General features: G+C 46.2%; 1 non-coding gene across 1 annotated transcript; it reads right to left on the bottom strand.

Annotated features, from left to right (window-relative positions):
• Positions 1–11,843: 11,843 nt before the first annotated feature.
• Positions 11,844–11,925, bottom strand: TRNAS-GCU (transfer RNA serine (anticodon GCU)). The gene has a single exon. It is a non-coding gene; the product is annotated as a tRNA-Ser (tRNA).
• Between the last annotated feature and the right edge of the window lie 8,774 nt (positions 11,926–20,699).

Here is a 20,699-nt window from a genome sequence, read left to right as displayed (position 1 = left end):
ACCGCAGGGGAGGAGGTTCATCCAGTACTGCGACAAGGAAGAGTAGGACTTGGAATAATGTAGATCACTGGTAAGTACTCAGACCATTATCTCCACGTCCACTCTTCATTGTCCAATTACTTACCTCATGAGGAATACCAGAGCAGCAACGGGAGAGGTCCCAAAGAGGCAGAAGTTCAGTAACTCAGAGCACAGCTTTAATGACCCCGAACTCACATTCCAACAGACAAAACCTCAACCCCAAAAGACCCATCAGTGGAGTGGGAGACATGCAGCTAATAGTGTTTGATAAAGGTATCCTTATCCACCCGGGTAGCAGCCTACATATTTCCTGCAAGGAAAACCCCTCGCCCATCAGCCAGGAAGCAGCCCTATCCCTAGTAGAACGACCCTGAACATGGTCGGACACAGGCAAACCAGAAGCCACATACGCCATGGAAATGAGCATACGGATCCACCGGCTAATGGAAACCACAGAGGCCTTCCACCCAGCACCTGCAGAGCCAAAACTAACCAAGAGGCTATGAGACTGCCGACACGCGGCAGTCTGAGCCAAGTACTCTAACACTGACCGCCGCACATCAATGGAATGCCAGGCCACCTCTTCCGGCGTCTGCAAATTCTGAAAAAATGCTTGAAAAACCAGATCCTGCGACATGTGAAACGTAGATACGACCATGGCCAAAAACCTAGGATCACACCTCAAAATAACAGTCAGGAAGAACTCTCAAAAAGATGGCCCTAGACAACAAAGCCCCGATGATTTCCCTCAAACAAACGTGCAGACGTTATTGCAATCAGGAAAGCAGTCTTCAAGGTGAGGTGCTTGAGACAAATCTCAGACAGGAGCTTAAAGAGAGGCACTTGAAGGGCCCGTAAGACAAGAGGAATATCCCAGGGGGGCAGGCCCTTATAGGCACTCGGACGGGAGATAGAGACTGTTATGTCTAAGCGCCGTGGCTAGCCTCTCTGGCGCCGTGTTATGGGGTTACATTTGCCTCCTCTCAACATGGCGTCTGATCTGCAGCTCAGCAGTACAGTCCTCCCGGAGGAAGAGACTGAAGGTGCTCCTCCTCTTCACTCGGATCCTGTATTTCAGATGCCGTGTCCGGAGCAACAGTGCATTGATACTCCTAAAGTTGCCACGCTCCTTACATCTCCCTTCCCGCATCCGACTGTCTCCTCTTTTATTTCCCGAAATCGGATTCAGAATACCCTGGAACTGTCAACTTGCCCAGAACCACACAGGTGTTTATGCATGCACCCAAACTACATTTCCCAACAAACCTCACGGTATACCACCGGCAACAGACATACGTTGCTTTGGTAACGCAAGAAAGGCTATCCGCTTCCGGTAGGTTAGCTTCTGCTGCTACGCTTTAGCGCAGCTCTCCTCTGATTCCTTTTCTCTAATCTGCTCTTGTCTGAACTATCAAGGTCTGATTTCCATTCTGATGCCTGTCACTCCGGTCCCCTTACATTGGTGCCGATCAACCACGGACTTCTAAAAACAAGGGTAAAGCCTTTACGACTCATTCACACTCCTGGAAGGCGTTACACGGTTTGTACTTACCACTCACCTTTTGTTAGAGCACAGACCAGCGGGACCACAGGAGCGGGTCATCAATCAGCAGCTGCCTCTAAGTCCCGACGTCTCCACCCAGCCCTCTCTAGCTACACAGGGTTTTCTCCCTCACAAGGGTTTCCCTGGCTGCTTCACTCCGCTCCTGATCATTCGGGGAGCGGAGAGAGGTAGCCTGGTGAATCACTCTTATCTTCAAGCTGTGTCTGAAGACCAGGTTGGTGGACTACTCGTTACTTGACTGTTTTATAAGGTGGTGTAGATCCATTCAAGCATTGGTAACATAACAGAGTAACCCCATAGAAATGTGCCCATCAAGACCTCCCCTTCCAGATGCCCATCAGAACCCCACAAGAGGACTTTGATGGAGGCACATTGGGAGCGAAGAGTGGAGACTGCCAGGTATTTGTCATAACCCTCCTGGAGAAACTGGAGAACCACCAGTAACCCACACTGGAAGGGGTGGGCCAGACCCGCCGCCCCAAGCCTGAAAATGATCCCAATGTCTCCCATAGGCTTTCAGAGTTGAGGGCCTCCGAGCCTTAAGCATCGATTCCACCACAGGACCTGAGAAACCCTGGGAAACTAACTGGGACCTGGCAATTGCCAAATTGCCCATTGAATCTGCCCGATTTTGAACCCCAAACCCGCCGGCAGAGTACAAGGCCACCTCAGAATCAACCAACGAGCCTGGGAACGAAATTCAGAAGGGAGGGAAACCAGCTGCACATAGACCAATAAGGAGCTACCAACAGCACCGTTGCCCCGCTGTCTCTGGTGCGCTGAACCAACCGGGGAAGGAGGAGAAGAGGAGGAAAGGCATAAAAGAGACCCTGAGGCCATGCAATATTCAGGGCATCCACACCCCACGCCCCCCTGGTTGGAAACCAGGAGCAGAAGAGAGGGACTTTCACCGAGACCTAGGCACTGGGTGCCCTAACCTATCGAAGATCTTGGCAAACACCCAGTCTGACATTCACAAATCCACTGAGGAAGGGAAATGACGGCTGAGCCAGTCCGCCCAGAGATTGTCCACCCCTCTGACATGAGTGGCCCTCAGGGATAGCAGGTGTTTCTCCCCTCAGGCTCCAATCTGAGCAGCCAGAGCATTCAAGGAGCAGCCAGATCCATCCTGGCCATTGACATAGGCCAAAGCTGTGGTATTGTCCGTGCGGACCAACCGTGCTTGACCCTTTAGGAACTTCTCAAAAACCAACAGGGCCCAGAGAAGGGCACACAACTCCTTCCAGTTGGAGGATCGATGAAGAGCCCTCGGAGCCTACAATCCCTGAGCGGAGAGGACACCCATTGTGGCACCCCATCCCCGCCCGCTGGCCTCTGTAACAAGAATGGTCTGTAAGGGCTGAAGCAGGGCCACCCCCGCCTGGAGATTCAGAACCTGCAACCACCACTGTAACCCAGCTCATAGATCCTGTGACACCGGAATCATGGCCCTGTAAGCCTGAGACGCCAGGAGCCAGCGGACCTGAAGGTAAGAAACCAGGGGATGCATATGATGAGAAGCCCAAGCGATTAGAAAAAGCAAGAGGCCATGTGCCCATGCAGCATGAGCAATAGGCGAGCCGAGGCCTTCTGCTGCTGGAGAACCCTTCCCAGGACTGACGGCAGGTGCAGGACCCTCTCTGGGGACACAAAGAACCGCCACAACTTGATACAGATCTGAGCACCAATGAACATCAGATTCTGGGAGGGCTCCAGGTGGGACGTCTGCCAGTTTACCAGAAGAAATTCCTGGAAAACCAATTTGAGATGCGCCAGGACCATCTGCCGGAGGTCTGCCTTGATTAACCAATCGTCCAGGTATGGAAAAATATGAATGCCCCTCAGGTGGAGGTGTCCCACCAGGGCAGCCACCAGCTTGGTGAATACCCTGGTGGCAGTTCGCAACCCAAACGGGAGCTCTCTGAACTGAAAATGCTGAGTGCCCATAGCAAACTGGAAGAACTTCATATCGAAAGGCAGGAGAGACACATGGTATTAGGCATCTGTCATGTGCAGCCGGGCCGATTGACGGATACTTTCGCATTGGAGGCTCCAGCGCAGACCGTAGTTCCAGCACGTTGTGTTTGCTTACGTGCAGTCTCGGTCTAGTTCTCCTGCAACATGGCGGTCGCTGGGAGGTACTTCAGCCTCTCTCTCCCAGCGATCGCTGCGTTGCAACCCCGTAGTTTCTGCTTACTGCCTTTGGGTGAGAACGCTAGTTTTTCCAGCTCGCGGCTTGTCCGCTCTATTCCTTTAGCCTCTCCTTGCTCCTGGTGAGGCTCTTTTCCCTCTCTGTCGCTCTCTCTCTCTTACCTCTCTTTGGTTTTGCTTTGGCTTCCCTTCTGTTCCCGCGGCTCGCTCCAGCCCGCCGGCACAAGTCTCTCTCGCAACTCCTTCTTGCTGAGCGAGGGCTTCTTGGTCTCCGCCCCTATCAGCTCCTGTCTGCTTCCTCCAATCCTCAGTAGCCGACCACCCACTCTTCCGCTACCGCTGGATCCTACGTACCATCAATATCCTTGGAAGACTCCTGCTTGGCCTCCTTCCTTACAAGGGTTTTTTCTGCCGTCAAGGCTTTTTCCCTTGTCTCCTGCTACAGGAGAGGAGTCCCAAGACTGCTTGTTTCAAGCATTCACTGTGGCTTCCTCTCGTGGTAGACAAGTGTCTTCGGCTACGAAGAGAGACTTCTGCTCACGTCGGCATCTTAATACGGAGGAGTTGGAGGATTACCGATCAGGTGAGGAGAGTGGGGAGGAGAGGGAGACACATTTGGACAGCATCTTGGAGTTCCAGCGATGCATCGGAAGAACGTACTGCAAATTCTTCATTTTGAACCGCTCCTTCTGGACGAAACAGTTCAGAGCATTGAGATCCAGGATGAGATAAAAATTCACTGAAGATTTGGGCACCAGAAAGACCCTTGAAAATAATCCCCAACCCTACTGGTGAAGAGGAACAGGAACAACCGCCTCCTTGAGCAACAATTCTGACAGACCCGATGCTATCGCCAATTTCTTTCCCTGTGAGCGGGGACCATCAGTCTGCACCAAACAAGCTTGGACAGGGGTCGACAGAAAACCCACACGATAACCTCTCGAACAGTGACCAGAGCCCAAGAATCTGAGCACCACTGGGCCCATACTAGAAAAGAAAGCCAGAGATGACCGCACCCCGGCTCGACCTCACCATCAGGACTTCTGAATCGGACCTGGCCAAGAAGAAGAAGGAGGACGGTGGCCTCCTCTGGCCTTTACGAAAAGACCACAAGAAAGAACCAGAGAAAGACTGTCCGGCCTTGACTCTTACTCCAGTAGAGGATGTCTTGGCCAACAATGTTTTCCGTCTCAGTTTATCTTCATGTTTATCGGCCTGAAACCTCTTATGTACCTTATCCTCAAGGGAATCACCAAAGATTTTGGAACCTTCAAAGGGAAGTTTAAGGGCAGCTACCTTCTGAGAGCCTTCCGTCTGTCAGTCGCGTAAATGAACATGTCTCTGTGCCGACATGCTAGCACACATGGTCATGGCCATTCCACGAATACCATCATATGCCAGATCAGACAAGAGTTCCACTTGCCGCTGCATATCTACCAATAGAGGAGCACTTTCAGAGCCCCCTTGTACTGCACATTTCAATTTCTTAAAACCACTCAATACTGTTTCTGCAGTATAGGAACCGTAGACATTCGCCCTGAAGGCCAAATTATCACCTGCACAAACCTTCTTCAGACTGGAGTTCACCAGGTCTCTCGCTGCTGCCTCCTTGGCTGACATAGAGGAGCAACCCACTAGACTGGCAAGGATATCATGCACCTCAACCATGTCCGAAAGCAATTTCTCACTCCCAATAAGAGGGCAGAGTTTGGCCATAAAACGGCGCATGGCATTCCTTTCTGGATCACGCCATTCTCTCAGAACTTTAGAACGGATATCCAAGACCAACGGCAACCCCATACGAGGGGTGTGCTTGTTCTGCTGAATACTGGGGTCTGCCCCTTCACCCTGAGCCAAGGGCTCTAGAAACCCTGTATTGTCTGAGACTTGAGTCAGAACTTCATCCACCTCATCAATGTCCAGGTATTTCCCTTCAGCTTCCGCTAACAAGGACTGGGACTCCATGGAGGAAAACAATGCCTCAGAGAAGGATGAAGAAGATGACAAGCGCCGGCGCTTACGTCCTTAATTAGAATGAAGGATCAATTTCTAAAAGTCTTTTTTTGATTGGAAACCATGCCTTGACTTCTTTCTCTTCCTCGAATGACAACGAGAACGGTCAAAGGAAGATGAAAATGGGGACACCGCAAGATGACTCGGCTTTCTGGTATGCTTCCCCATAGTACCACCACAAAGCACACAGGAACACACTGAAACCAGAGGCCCTATCTGAAAACCGCTTGCTGGAGGGGCCAGCAGGGGGTCAGAGGGCTTGCACCAATAAGGGAGACCAACCAATCAATTCTCCCGGCAAAAGGCAGCCCCGTGCACTCCAATGCACTAGGAGGCAGTCCCAACCCACCCCCAGGAGCCTAGCTGCACAAGACAATAAAGACATTTGTGAAAAAGCCGCCAACCGTTACCAACAAGTTCCATGGTAATGGCAGAGAGCTCCTTACCATAGCCTCGGGTCCGATAGACCCAGGGCAGAGACGCCGTCCTCGCTGGGTCTCAATGCCTGGCATCAGCCCAGGAGAGATGGCTCCCACTCCACCAGCACCCAAGCCCTGCAGGGAATCTGAGACCTGGTGCCCTGGGTCCGAGGAGTTATATGAAGCAAAGAGCGAGGACAAGCAGACGTGGCAGTAATGTAAAGTTATGTAAATACATTTATAGAGGGAATACCACGGCCAGAGCTGTGGATAAACAATGGCAAAGGTGAGTGGCGTTGCCAGTTGTAGGACCGTCCAGGTGGAATGGTGTGTGTTGTTATGAGTGAGATTATTGTGGGTCAGTGGGAATGTGCGTGGTCTGGTGATTGCCTATGGGTGATGGAAGTTGTGCAAGAAGCTGTGAACGAGTGACTGGAAGAGTGAATGTGAGGTTGTGTGAGGGGCTGGGTATTAATGCAAGTTGTCATAGATGATAGGTGCGAATTAGTGATGTGGGTTGTGAGTAGTTAAGAGGAGATGATACTATGAGTATATGGTTGTTGTTGAGACAGGGTGTGTGCTGAGTGGAGAATCTAAGTGGCTGTAGTTGATTTATGGTTTCAGTTCCCCTTATAAATCCTGTACATAGATATTGATGTCATTTGAGAGTTATTGTGAGTGAAGGTTATAAATGGCAGAAGGTGTTGGCAGTTGGGGTTGTGAGTAGCTGTGGTTGAGTGGGTGGTGTTGCAAGTGAGTGATGTGAGTGTATGATGTAAACGGGTCGGTGAGTAGTAGCGTGCGTGGATGGATGGCTGAGGGTGTTGAGTAACCAAAACACAGAACATCTTGAGTATAGTTCAATGACTTCTATCAACCATCCACCACATAGTCCTGCATCTAGGACACGCAACTTCTGAATTCTCTCACTGGGTATCTCCACTCTTCCGCTGGAGCTTGGATTCTGTTGCTTTGTTGCTTCTCCTATCTTGAGCACTCCTCGATCTTCTCTGAGCTGCTGATCCTCACCTTTATCATCTATCCCTCCCCCTCTTCTCATCACAGTTGGAGAGTCAGGCCTGTCAGAAACATCACTGTTGTCACCTGCTGGTGAGCCCGCCAGTTTACGTAAGAAACAGGAGTTCCTCGTAACCATGTTCTGACCATGCGATGCGGTCACCATCGACCCTTTGCTATCTACAATGTAAAATGGACAGGGTTCATACGTAAGAGACAATTTCCCAGCAGGATGCCGGGAGCGCACCAACACTGCATCACCCATCGACAGCGGGTATTCATGTAAGCCCCTCATAATGTTCTCTTCCTCGTTTGCCTTCTCCTCTCATTCTGCACCATCTCATTGTCGATTACATCTGGGCTTCAATGTTCATGGTCCAGAATAAAACCTCAGGGGCATCTCTGAAAAAGGGCCTCCGCCGGAGGTACGCTGGTGGAAGAATGAGGCATGTGATGCGGTATTCAATTAGGAATTGATACAGTGCTCTTCTTAAGCACGTTTCTTGGCCATGCGCATATATAAAAACCTTATTGAGTGTTTGCATTAATCTTTCAGCCTCATCATTAGCCCTCAGCCAAACTGGGGTCATTTTCTGTTGACGGGTCCCACTGGTGCCTTGGAATTCCGAAAAACTCACACTCGGGAATGAGAACCATTGTTAGAGCATTCTTCATTCGGCAGTCCATGGGTAGAAAATATCTTCTCTGTAGCAGGAAGGATGTCGGAGAGGGCTGTGGACGCTAAGAATTCTACCTCCGGGCATTGGGACGATTGGCCCACCATCATTAGAATGTGGGTGTCTCTACTTGTTGACCCATGTTATGTGAATGCCTTCCCAAAGTTTGCAGCTCCTTACCATTGACTCAATCGGTGGATCCCTTTGCCTCTGGGCTGCTGCTTGGCACCAGATGAAGGCTTTCACAAAGGCGTCCACTCACTCTTCCAGACCGGGGAACCGCACCTTTAGTCGCAGCTGAGCCTTCATTTTCACAGTTCCTTGATGTACATGGTGTGCTAATTCTAGTACTCTCTGTACCTGGAGGGTGGGGACCAACATCCTCAACCCTCGTAGTAGTAGGCCGTCATCATTGAAAGTGAGTTTGCTCTTAATATGCCATAGTTGCCCGAGTGTCACTTTTGCACTACTCGTTCTGTTATTCAGATTCACTAGTACCCCTTTCCATTCTCCTCTTGTCACCGGTTCACGCATTATCTGAAACCATTCCGCCCTCTCCGATTCCGTTCTCATTTCTTCAAGAGCCATTGAGTTGGGGATAGTGCTTCGGTGATAGCCCGAATACAATTTTTGGTGTCCTCTTCCTCACTTGTAGGTTCCCTGATATGAGTGGCAGGGTGTCCCGAAAGATAGTTGGCCATGTCACTCCCTGGGCGATACACCAAGGTATCATTGTATTCCTGAAGGACCAGCATCTACTTTTCAATGCGTGCCAGAGGCTTCGAAGATGACCCTGCTAGGATGAGGAAAAGAAGCTTCTGATCCGTGATTATTGTCACTGGTTTGCCATAAATGTACAGGTGAAAATATCGGTATCCCCATAATACTGCTAGGGCTTTGTGCTCTATTTGCAAGTGACGTTTCCTTTGTGGGTAGTGAATGTTGTGATATGTGGGGTAGAGCCAATTGGTGATGGCCTGCTTGCAAGTCAAGTTTTGCAAAGAAAACAGCACCCTGGAGATCAGCCACAATGTCGTTTATCGCATGGGTGATATGTCTTTCTCTATTTATCACCTTGTTGGTGAGTCACAGATTGACACAAAAACGTACAGAATCTGGGTGTTTGGGCTTCTGCACCAGGACAATCAAGGATAGCCACGGGATGGCGCCATCGACTGGTTCAATTATGTTCAACTGAACGAGTTTGTCCAGTTCTTGCTCTACTTTCTCTCTCAAGTGGAAAGGAAGGTGTCACTGTTTGAGGGCTACTGTTGAACTGTGTGATCAATGTGCAGGCGAACTGGTTCACCCTTCATCTTGCTGATATCAAAGAGCACAACTTTGAACCTCTCGATCAAGGACTGCACATCTTTGATATACCCCAAATAGGCGAATTTCACAATCTTTAGAGCCTCTGCTGTGGCACAACCCAGTAGTGTGTGGTTACTCACTTTTGTCACAAAACATCTAGCTTTAATTCTTATGCCTTCATGCTTAACACGGGTCATAAACATGCCCTCCAGCGATAGAGGGGACGTACCCCCAAAGGTATATATGCGTACACGGGTGCTGTCCAGCAGGGGAAGTTCATGTAGAGATCTCTAGTGGGAGTCGGCCATCACGTTGACTGACGCTCCAATGTCAATCAGCACTGGAGTGTCAGTGCCATGGACGCACACTATGCATCGGGCTGGTGTTTCTTCTTTCTACCTATCTCAACGATGCTGGAGATGAAGAACACATTATCCTTGTCTTCTTCCTTGGCCGATCATTCCACTTCCTTGTCCGCTGGCTCAAACTGCGTGACCTTTTGTGACTGTTTTTTAAATGGCTGCCATGACTTTTCCTTGCCTCTGGAAAGAGTAGCCGGCACTGGGGCACAGCACATTCTGGCAAAATGGTTTGAGACACCACATCTGCCACAGGTGGGCCCGTTGGCCGGGCAGTCGTCTGAGTGTAGCAGATCATATTCTCTCTTACTCTAGTTGGCTCTCTTGACTGGCTTATTTGGCAGTGATTTGCTGACAGAGCACACCTCTTTCAGCTTTACTGTTTTCATGGAGGCATCCACCTTGGATGCTCTGACAACCGCCAGCTCATGAGACCTGCCAAGGTACAATATGCAGGCTAACGTGATACCTGGTTCTCGCAGTATCTGCCTCCTCATTTTCACAGATAGGCATCCTTGGATGAACTACTGGCAGACCTCCTCATCCTCGTTAGTCAAGGCGCACATGAACGCAAGTTGTCGTAATCGCCCATCAAAAGCATCCAAACTTTCACTCTCTCTCTGTTTCCCTGACCCCATGACAAACCTCTCATAGTCTATGTTGACCTTCGGGTAAAATATTCCCTCAAACCTGCTGTTGCGGCAGCATAGGAGTTGTCAATTGGCCTGTGATTCTTGAGTATCTTGTTCACAGCTGGGTCAGCGTGGTATAGTAGGGTGGATTTCTTAGCATGGTCTTCCAGCTCCCCTGTGGTGTCAAAGTACATTTCAAGTATTTCAATGAATAAGTTCCAGCGTGGTCCTAAGCTTGCAGGAGACCCACGGACAGAGAGTTCAACCAGAGGGGTTAGGGAGCCTTGCTGGCGGGGAAGGCAACTGGTTGCTGAGCCCTCATCCTCTTCATTTGCCATGGAGGGGAGTGGTGTCGCCTGAGGTCACTCGCACCCCAGACTGTCTAGTGGATGAAGCCCAGGCAGCTACCGACGTAGGTCTCTGCCCCACACAGCCACGAGGTGCACAGGCACTCCTCTTGGAGCCGCAACCTCGACTGTGGCTATGATGCGACATCCTCCTTGAAGAAGTCTAAAGAAAAGAAATCTGCCCGCGTGGCGGGTTCAGTGCACGTGGCAGGAGAAGATTCCAAAAATTGTAGGACCGCTTAATTGTCGATCTGAATATTCACCATCATAACAGCGCACGTGACGTGCGCTTGCCCGCACCCATCCACACTGCCGTTCCCTGCTCAGGAGCACACATAGACGCTACCAGTCGCCGATACACTGTGTGCAAGGCACACACTCACCACCACCTCGTCTTCATTGTTAGAGGTCATCGTGTTTGCCCAAGGACCTAGTCAGCGAGAGGGACGCTGACTGAAGAACACAGACACAAGTGTTGGTGTTTGGGTCTCCACTCGTGCACTATTCTCCGTCTCCAGCGCTTCTTCCTCTTCTTACTGATATATTTTTATCCATCGGCAGTGATTTTTGGATACCGAGGCTTGAGCCTCATTACTCCATCTTCTCGAGTTGAGTATTGTAGTCGTGGGTTAGTATTCTTCTTGGTCAGTGTGGTCTTGTCACAGTAGGGCTGGTTTCCGAGGTATCCTCCGTGCCTTTCGTGAGCCCTTTTATCTGCTAGGCGCGGTGACGTATAATGCACCGCTGTTGTAAAGGGACAGACCATAACATGTATCTGGTTGGCTTGTTCGTACACACTGTATGCAGTCAATAATGTTCTCTTGCTATGAAATCTGTTTCATTAGTCTTGTTTTGTACCCGATTAGCAGTTTTTAGTATACGATCTGAAAGAAGTGGGGTTACGTGCATGCAAAACGTATTTTGACCAGAAAATGTAGCCCCATTTGGTTGGGCTACATTTGGGCTACTTCCGAGCTCCATTTGGGCTATAAGTGCGTTTCCTTTTCTGGTTCCCCTGCGTGTGAGTTTCTGTGCTGAGGGTGGCTGGAGTGCATGGCGATGAGTATCAGTGATGTTGTTTTGATTCCGGTGATTTGGGTTTTCAGTGGCGTGAGACGTTGTGGATGTTTTGCATTGCGAGCGGCGGTCTGGTGATTGCTTCTCTAAACACTCATGTCTGTATTCCTAGCCTGTAGCATACGAAGCGATTTCAATTCAATTCTAACGTTTTTCTTTTGCTATAAACGAGCGTCATGAATAGGGAAGATCCATAGCGCCCCAAAATAAAGGATGGTAAAGAGGGGCAACAATAATTAAGTGGGAAAAGAAATCCGACGAGGATGGGATTCGAACCCACGCGTGCAGAGCACAATGGATTAGCAGTCCATCGCCTTAACCACTCGGCCACCTCGTCTTCCTGCTTCCTCTATCAAACCAGTGCTTTATGATGATATCAACCTGGAGGTATCTGTATAATTGTTTGCTCTTTTTAACACAGCAAACTCACTATTATTTGATTTACCTTTAATCCAGGGCAGAGCAATTATTTTCCGGCTGCCTTTCCTCAACCTCCCACAGGCGGTAATGTCGTGATATATGTTGCTATTTTATTCAGCAACCGTTACCTTGATCATGCTCTACACTTTCCCTTGCATGCTGTGATCTCTTGCTTTAAATACTGTTAACTCAATCAAAAGCTCGCTCATTCTACTGCAAATGCTAATACACCTGTCTCCAAAGTATTTTTAAAAAGTAAATATGGTTTCGGGCTGCAGTGATTGCCCTATATGCTGAACACATACAGCCCAACTTGGTTGTCACTATTTACTGATCAGAAATGAGAAGTGGAGCTGCGGAGTTGCACTACATATAATAGCTACATGAAACAAACGGTGCAAGGGGGCGGACTGTGTGGTGGCCATATTTAAAAAGTTTAACCGGGACAGGACAACCAACATAACAGTAGGACTAACTCTTGAAAGTGGCTGTCAAGACACTACACTTCAGCAGCGCTTGGAGGAGAACGGGGCTTAAGTGTTAATGTTCAAAGAAACACATATTATAATTAATTTATCACAAACTAACACTATTTTAAGTTGTAAAATGCAGCATCTCTTCTGTGCAAGATTGTGCATTCCTGCAGGCCAGCTATGAAGACCTAATACAAAAAACAGCGACCACTAGAGTTTCCAATGGGAACATAATCTTGAGAAAGGGGGACAGAGCACCAAATACCGGGACAGTCCTAGCAAAACCGGGATGTCTGGTCACCCTAGTGGACTGGGAAACCACCAGCAGCTAGGGCAGTAAAGTATTCCAGACCGTTTGAAAAATCAACTATTCCTCTGCACTGTTATGGAGCTCTGAGCACAGGCCCCATGAGACACAGCGCCGCGCATAAATGATGACAGATGCAGTACTGTTAACTTCATGGGTCCCGTTTGCTCTGCTTGAAAGAGCGCAAAGCCAGCCTCTTTAGTTACTATTGCGCGTGATGACGTCACACGTTATCAAGCGGTGCACGTGATGCCACACTCCTCCCCATTTATAACAGCAAAACTTCGACTTGTAGAACATGTCATGAACAACGGTAAGGCATATATTTAAAGAACACATAACAGAAAATACAACATGCTGAGGAACTCCCGGTTACCTCCGGTTAGGTTAATTCACCGAGCTTAATGTCCCCTGTGTGTCCACAGCTCAGGACATAGGGCCTCATTACGACCCAGGCGGTAGGGGGTTAACAGCGCCGGTAGAGCACTCAGGTCATCCTCAAGGCTGAGTAATTGGATCAGAATCAATTGTCAGTTAATGATAATGTAAGACATTACAGAAAATAATGAAATAAAATACATCAACATAAGTCACAAGTACATGTTAACATGGTCAATAGGCATTTGGCTGAAAAAAAAAGGAAAATAATGACATCATCCATCATGACATGTACAATTTAACATTGACCATGAGGGCACCTTAATATCATAATTTTATGAGAAATTCAATAAAGTGATGGAAAAAATATAAAAATAAAGCATACCATGTCAGGTAGGGAAGGAAGGTCAGGAGTTGCATACCAGTGAAAGCGCACAACAGAAAAGAGAAAATTAATACAATGAATACTCTTGAATGTGATTATGTATGGTTGTAGATCAACATGGATGACGTTTATTATTAATACCTCATTTACCACTGTCAACCCCCATGCCAACATTTGAATAGAAATAAAAGTGAGTAGGTGCAAACGGGGCAAGTAAACCCATGCACAAAATCTAGTGAAGGGATATACCAAAATGAAAAGGCGAATGATTAAGATGAACTCAAGAGAGGGAAACCCGTCAAACCCGGATGGTGGGGGGTGTGATGGCAATTATCCGAGAAGAGCTTACCGTGGAAGAATGTAAAACGCTAATAAGCAGGAACTCCTGTTGGAAATGAACCATATGTCAAGTTTCATAAATATAAATATTAACCATGTTATAAGTGGTCCAATGATGAAGCAAGGTGCTGACACATACCGTGCGAAGAATAACTGGTTCATACCCGGAAAATTAGCCTTCAGAGTCAAATAGGAAACAATGAACGCCGTAATGGCTCAACCAAATATATCGCCTGCAGGATGAAAATAAAAATTAGGGTCTAAGTAAATTCTGCTTGGCTATCCAACAAACAAAGAGATTAATGATGAGTAGCGAAAAAGGAGAGGTGGTACTTACTCGTTAAATTGAGTGACGTGCTGAGAAAACAGAGATGAGTCCAACGCTATGCGTATGGGACCGCGTATATGTGGTTGCGGCTGCCGTGTACGTGACGGAAGTGACGTGAGCGGCAGCGTAGATTGATTACGTCGCACGAGTGACATATGAGGTAAACAAAAGTATAAGGTCGCGCAAATATCTGCGTGGCTGCTGCGTACGTCACAGAGGTGACGTAGGCGGTAACGCGGTTGATTAAATTCTCCCTGATGACGTAAATGTTGAACAAGGAGAATCATATATGAAAAAATGAAAATAATATACTAAGAGCCGAGCGCACAAAACCAGTGGATATATGGACCTGAAAATGACAAGGGAAAAATATATGCTGCATGCCAGAAAAAGTAAAGAAAGGAAAGAAAGTAGGGCAAAACAAGTTGAGATTGACTAAATGCAAACTGGTGACTAATTAGCTGGGGCTTGCATCTCAAGTGAAGCTCAAATTATGCTGGGGAGGGCTGGTGATTAAGCAAGCACGGGGGAATGACAGGGTAACAAGCGACCCAGGCCCTAAAAATGACTTGGGTCAAAATAATCTATAATCGAGGTGAAAAAAGAAGATATTGTGCAATCGACATGATCGAAATTTACAAAAAGACGTGCATATCGTGGTCAGAATTTACACCTCGAGTAGTACATCGCAACAAACATATAAGTTTAGCTTCCATTTGACGCAATTTCAGTTTAAGGTTGCCGCCCTTTTCCCCCAATGCGCTTTCATTAGTCCAATGTAGGGCAGATCATAAGTGAGATCCAACTGATGTTCAAGTTGCCAAAGAACTGCTAAAGGGGATTTAGGTTCACACATTCGGAGACTGGTTAAATGTTCTCTGATACGGACTCTAAGGTGACGTATGGTACTGCTGGTACTGCCAACGTAGAGCTTGCCACAGATACAAATGATGGCATACACCACGTGAGTTGTTTTACAATCAATGAAGTCCCGTATGACCACTTTAGTACCAAATTTATCAGTGAAAATTTGACATTTAGGGTGTGCCCATGGGCACTGGTTACAATTCCCACATTTGTGGAAGCCTGCTGGTTGGCGTAACCAGGAGGGTTTTTCCACTTGATTGTCAAAGAAAGAAGGACTAACCTGTGATTTTATCGTGGGTGCTCGTAAGAAAGTAAATTTGGGTTTGGAGGTCAAAAATGGTTCAAGATCCTTGTCGAGTCTCAGGATGTGCCGGTGTTTTTCGACCATTTTATACAATAGTGAGGAGTCACTGGTGAATGGGGTGACAAGAGAAATATATATCCCACAACGTCCAAGGAAAAACAAAAAGAAAAAGTGTCGGCAGTGGTGTCTAACGAGCAGCGTCCAACAACAATAAAAAAAATCCAACAAAAGCAGAAGGAACTCCTGCATCAAAGCTTAATCCTAAACAAACTTCAGCTCACTTGAAGAAACATGCCCAGTTGAAGACTAAATCAAAAGACAGGCCAGCTGGGCGTCCAAAATCGAGCTGGTATAAATTAGAAGTGGAAAACATCCTTGAGGAAAGAAACTATGTAAATTTGAATCGAGCCAACATAATGAAGCTGTTACATTATGTTCCAGCGTTCCAGCGTTACAAAACATAACTTCTGATGACGAAACATAACTTCTGATGACATAGCGATGGCTGAGTATAAATCAGAACGCAGAACTGACTGGGTCATCCAACATATGAAATCAAAACACGTAGCAAAACCATTGCTTGATGCCAGAGAAGATTTGCTGCTCTTTAAGTTCGATCTAACGACGTGTGAAGACCAGTTGTCATCTCAAGTGGCAATGTCAAAGGTTCACCAAAATATCGTCACCATCAAGAACAAAAGAGAAGATCTGTAGAATCAGCTTAGAGAGCAGCCATCGCTTTCATCCAATACAAACAACCCGAGCAGGAAAGTCTAGGACAACGTGGGGTCAAGATGTTTGACCCAGTTGTTAACCTCATGGAACACACGAGGATTCACACACCTGTTTCAAGCAGGATCAGCGGCGTAGATATGTAGCCCAATAATTTGACTGCAAGAAACCTGGCTTCATGAACTACCTACCTGTGATGGGCATTCCGCCTTTCTAAACGCTGCAGGAAAAAATCTATTTGGCCGACCGTTTTCTGGTCTACTTACGCTGATAAAAAACACCTTCGAATGGGACGTGATAAACATCTCAAACCCCAATTTGTTCGTGCAAGCCCTAACTTTAGAATCCATACACGAAGTGGAATCTTAAAAGAAAAAACATTTTCTGATAATAAACGCATGCTGGAATCCTGCAATGATCACCGAATCGGAGTATCTAACATCAATCACCACTCAAATTGATGCCAGCTTTGAGCAGTTTGACGATCCTTTTGTTCTGATATGTGGGTACTGAATTACTCCTGTTTCAACCAAGAAAAAATGCGTAACACATCGAATCTGCTAAAAATTCCAACTGAATCAGCAGATTGTGGTCTCAAATGGGAATATGAATTAAGTCTACTTCATTGTGCGATGTTGAATGGCTGTACTAAAGGTGACATCCCTGCCGCTGATACCTGGCACAGAGGAGACCTAAGAAAGACCTTAAACTATATATGGGTGTCTGAAAGTCTACACTGTCACATCTCGAAGTTGACTACAATAACATCATTAAAGAGTGATCCCGATGCCCTGTTGGTATTCTGGGTGTGGGATAACAAAATCATCCAGGAAAATTATATAAAACACCTTTAACTATAAATAGTGCTCAAAATCGACTAAAGATAAACAGCCATCAGATCGACATGCTGACAGCGGATTTTATTCGTGAAAACAAGGGGGGAGGCGAGAGTTATTACATGCCCCTATTGTTGCAATTTTCTTCATATTCCAATAGGTATAACATGAAAGAGACCAAAAATAAACATCCTTTTAGCGCAGAACTATCTGAAGTAAAGAAGACGCTAAAAATGGACATTCGGAGATTTAAAAAATCAGCTGATGTAAACACAAGCATTTTGATTGCAAAGAGAAGCAACCGGAACTGGTTAAAATCATTTAATTGCATCCGAGACCAAGAACAAGCGGAACTAATGTTACATTTAATAATGCAAAAAGATAGTAGAAACATCTGGCAAATAATCAACACTGGTCATTTAAAGCAAGTGTTTGCTTTATCAAATGGTGTGACGGCGGCAGAATGGGTGAAACATTACATGTCTGTTTTCACAAGCCAGGATGCTGACGACACCGATAAAACACTGCTGAAAAGCTGCAAATGGGACATTATCGAAACTGCAGAAGATATCGAAAACGCCATCCGAAACTTAAAGAACTCAAGGGCTGCGGGCCCGGATCGCATATCAAATGCAATGCTAAATGCAAATAGAGAAAACTGGGCGCACTTCATCAAAGCCCTATTTGATCAAATAGCGGTGACACTAACACTTCCGGCTTTGTGGACAACAGCAGTTATAGTACCGGTGTTTACAAATGGTAACCGTGAAGAGCCGGGGAACTACCGTCCTATTGTGTTGCTCGATACAACTTGCAAAATATTTGCCACTTTTCTGCAAAAAAAGCTTGCAAGATGGGCCGAAGGGGCAAAATCGGTTGTCGAAAGGCAAACTGGCTTCAAAAAAGGAGTGGGTTCGGAACTAAATCTGCTGCTCCTAAACCTGGCTAAGCTAGATGCCTTGAAACGCAAGAAAAGGCTGTTCCTTGCATTTGTTGACCTAAAGTATGCCTTTGACACTGTCAAACGACAACTGCTATGGAAAAAACTTAAGGTCTGGGTCTGTCCTCTCCAACTATTGACGCCACTGATGGCACTCTATTCGAACACCACCATTCGTGTGCGCTTGAACGCCGAAGGAGACCTAACAGATGAGATAGAAACAACAAAAGGTGTGAACAGGGTTGCGCGTTAGCAGCTTTGTTATTCAAATTATTCATATCAGACTTGCCAGCAGCCTTGTTACAAACAAGGGCTTTCCCATCGAAAGTGAATGGTAAACAGCTAAGCTGGGTAATTTATGCGTACGATATTGTCCTACTTGATTCTACCGAAATTGGTCTCCAAAGACTTTTGTCAGCATTACAAGACCACCTAGCTCAAAACCATCTGGCAATAAACGTCAAGAAATCAAAAGTCATTACCCTTGGTCAAAAGACGCAAGCAAAGACGGAGTTTAAGTGGAAAATGAACAACAAAGCTCTAATGAAAACTGAAGCTATTCGTTACCTTGGAGTCCTATTTAACACCTCAATAAGAGAGTGGGGCTGGACTCACAATGTTTTATCTCGTATGAAGATCTTTGCTCAACAAGGAACGAAATTACATGCAAAATATGGCAAATTCACTTTGCAACCAATAATAACCTTCTATTTGCAAAAAGTCTCCCCAGCATTCTGCTTTGGAAGTGAGGCAGGGTGGATCATAAACGCAGACTTTTGGTCCCAAATAGAGGGGATTTTCTGGCGAAAAGTCATTAAATTACCACAGAGTCTACGAATGGTAGCTATTAGACATGAACTGGGCCTAGATCTAGAATCGCTACATAATCTAGTGGTTTGGAAATCAATGTCAGCTTTTCCAAAAATGCGTTTGTCACCAGTAGAAAAAGCCTACCAGATCTTAAATGAAAAAAGCAACGATCCATCAGCTTTCCTACTAAATCAATGGGAACAAAAATTGAAGGCAATTCTACTTGATGCCAACATCAACATGACCTTGCTATTGTTAATTCCGCAGGTAGCGAAAAAAAAGTTTCATCAATGGAACTGGATAACAAACATGAACAAACGGAGCGCCCTAACGTCGTCATTAGATCTGGAAACGTCAATGAACAGAATAGGAGAATTACCGAGATATCATGCAAACTTTCCATCCCGACGCCACAGAAATCAGTTTTTGAGACTGCGGTTAAACCTTTATAAAACTTGTGAAGTCTTGGCGCGAAGAAAAGACCCAATGATAAAGAGTAATATCTGCTGGTTCTATTCAAAAGACGTGGAAACGATTAAACATCTAATAATCGACTGCTGTAAGGATATTTGGCGTGTTACAGCACAGAGTACAACACTACTGCACAGGTAGCAATTTTTTTTTTGATGCAGCACAAAATGCCTATGGTGCATTGCTATATGTGTTACCAGATCAACAAGAAAAGACAGGCTATTCAGTCAAAAACGATTTTAACATATAAGATGCAAATCTATTTTTACAGTTAAAAGCACACGTGCTCATTTAAAAATGCACACTATTTTTCACCTGAAATGCCTATGGTGCGAGAGACACATTTGAAAATAACAACTAACATAACTTATTACTAACCTGACTAATGAAACATAATCCACTAATAAAAATGTGTCTCCACTGCAGAATTAGGCCTATTCTGAAAGTGAACTTTTAAACGCACATCCATTTTTTTTCTGTTCTCTCTGCTGCCCTGTCCACATAACTACAGGAAGCAAATGGGCTCGAAAGAACAGGAAATCAGTTGGTTACAAAGTATTACTATAAAAATGAGCCATTGTGTAGAGAAGGAGGAGATGGCGTGATTAATTCTGATTGGAGCAGCGTCATAGCAAGTATCATGCTAGAGGGAGTGATCAGGCTTTTGCTGGGGGGAGTTTGAGGAAGAAGAAAGTCAGTCAAGATTTGGCAGAGCTGGGAGGAAGACCTTTTCCTGGTTGGAGCATTCCTATATGCAAAAGCTGAGAATTCCAGGCAATGACCCCGGTTTGAGAAGGCAGGCGTTCCTTTTTACTGGGGTTAATCTTCAAGGGAGCCACATTCAGAAAGAGAACAGCCAAAGAAAACTCTGAACAGATAAGGTAATTACATAAGTGTGGGAGCTGAGTGTACGAGACGATAATGTTCAGTCAGAGTAGGAAAGGGGATTCCGGTGCCTTAATCACACGTTAATGTTGCAAATGGTGTTCTGTTCTCCGCCAAGTTTTTTTTTCAGAGTATTACAGACAATGCTGTTAATGTGCTGTTTTAGTTATTTCTGTAAAGAGTGAGATCGTGTTTAAATGCAACTTTTATAATACAGAAAAATATTTGGTGGTGTGTCTTCTATTTACCAATACAGTGCTGATGAGGGGAGATTTTTAAACAATGCAATTGTCATTTTAAGACAGATGTGTGCATGACATATTCAGTATGGAGAGTTGAGAGTGATTGTTTGTAGCATAGCTCGTTGGAGGTACATGAGCCAATGGGAAGAGAGACTCTCTGAACATAGTTCCCTACCGTATATAAGGTAGTGGAAATTATCACAAAATTACCACATATTTACACTCTGTCGTAAATAAGTCAGTGAGATCGCCCATGGTGGCACACTAACACTAACACTGAAAATGTGGTATTCCTAAAATGTAGGTCTGAGGTCTCTCTAGTGATTACACGAAAAATCTAAGCAAAGATAAGGGATTCTGGACATTGGGGCCACAAATAAAACAAGGGAAGTAT

This window comes from Ambystoma mexicanum, chromosome 1p (genome assembly GCF_040938575.1).
Source record: "Ambystoma mexicanum isolate Mex_15411 chromosome 1p, UKY_AmexF1_1, whole genome shotgun sequence".
Classification (NCBI taxonomy): Eukaryota; Metazoa; Chordata; class Amphibia; order Caudata; family Ambystomatidae; genus Ambystoma; species Ambystoma mexicanum.
Note: the sequence above shows the minus strand (reverse complement) of the source record. Positions and strands in the feature narration are given on the sequence as shown.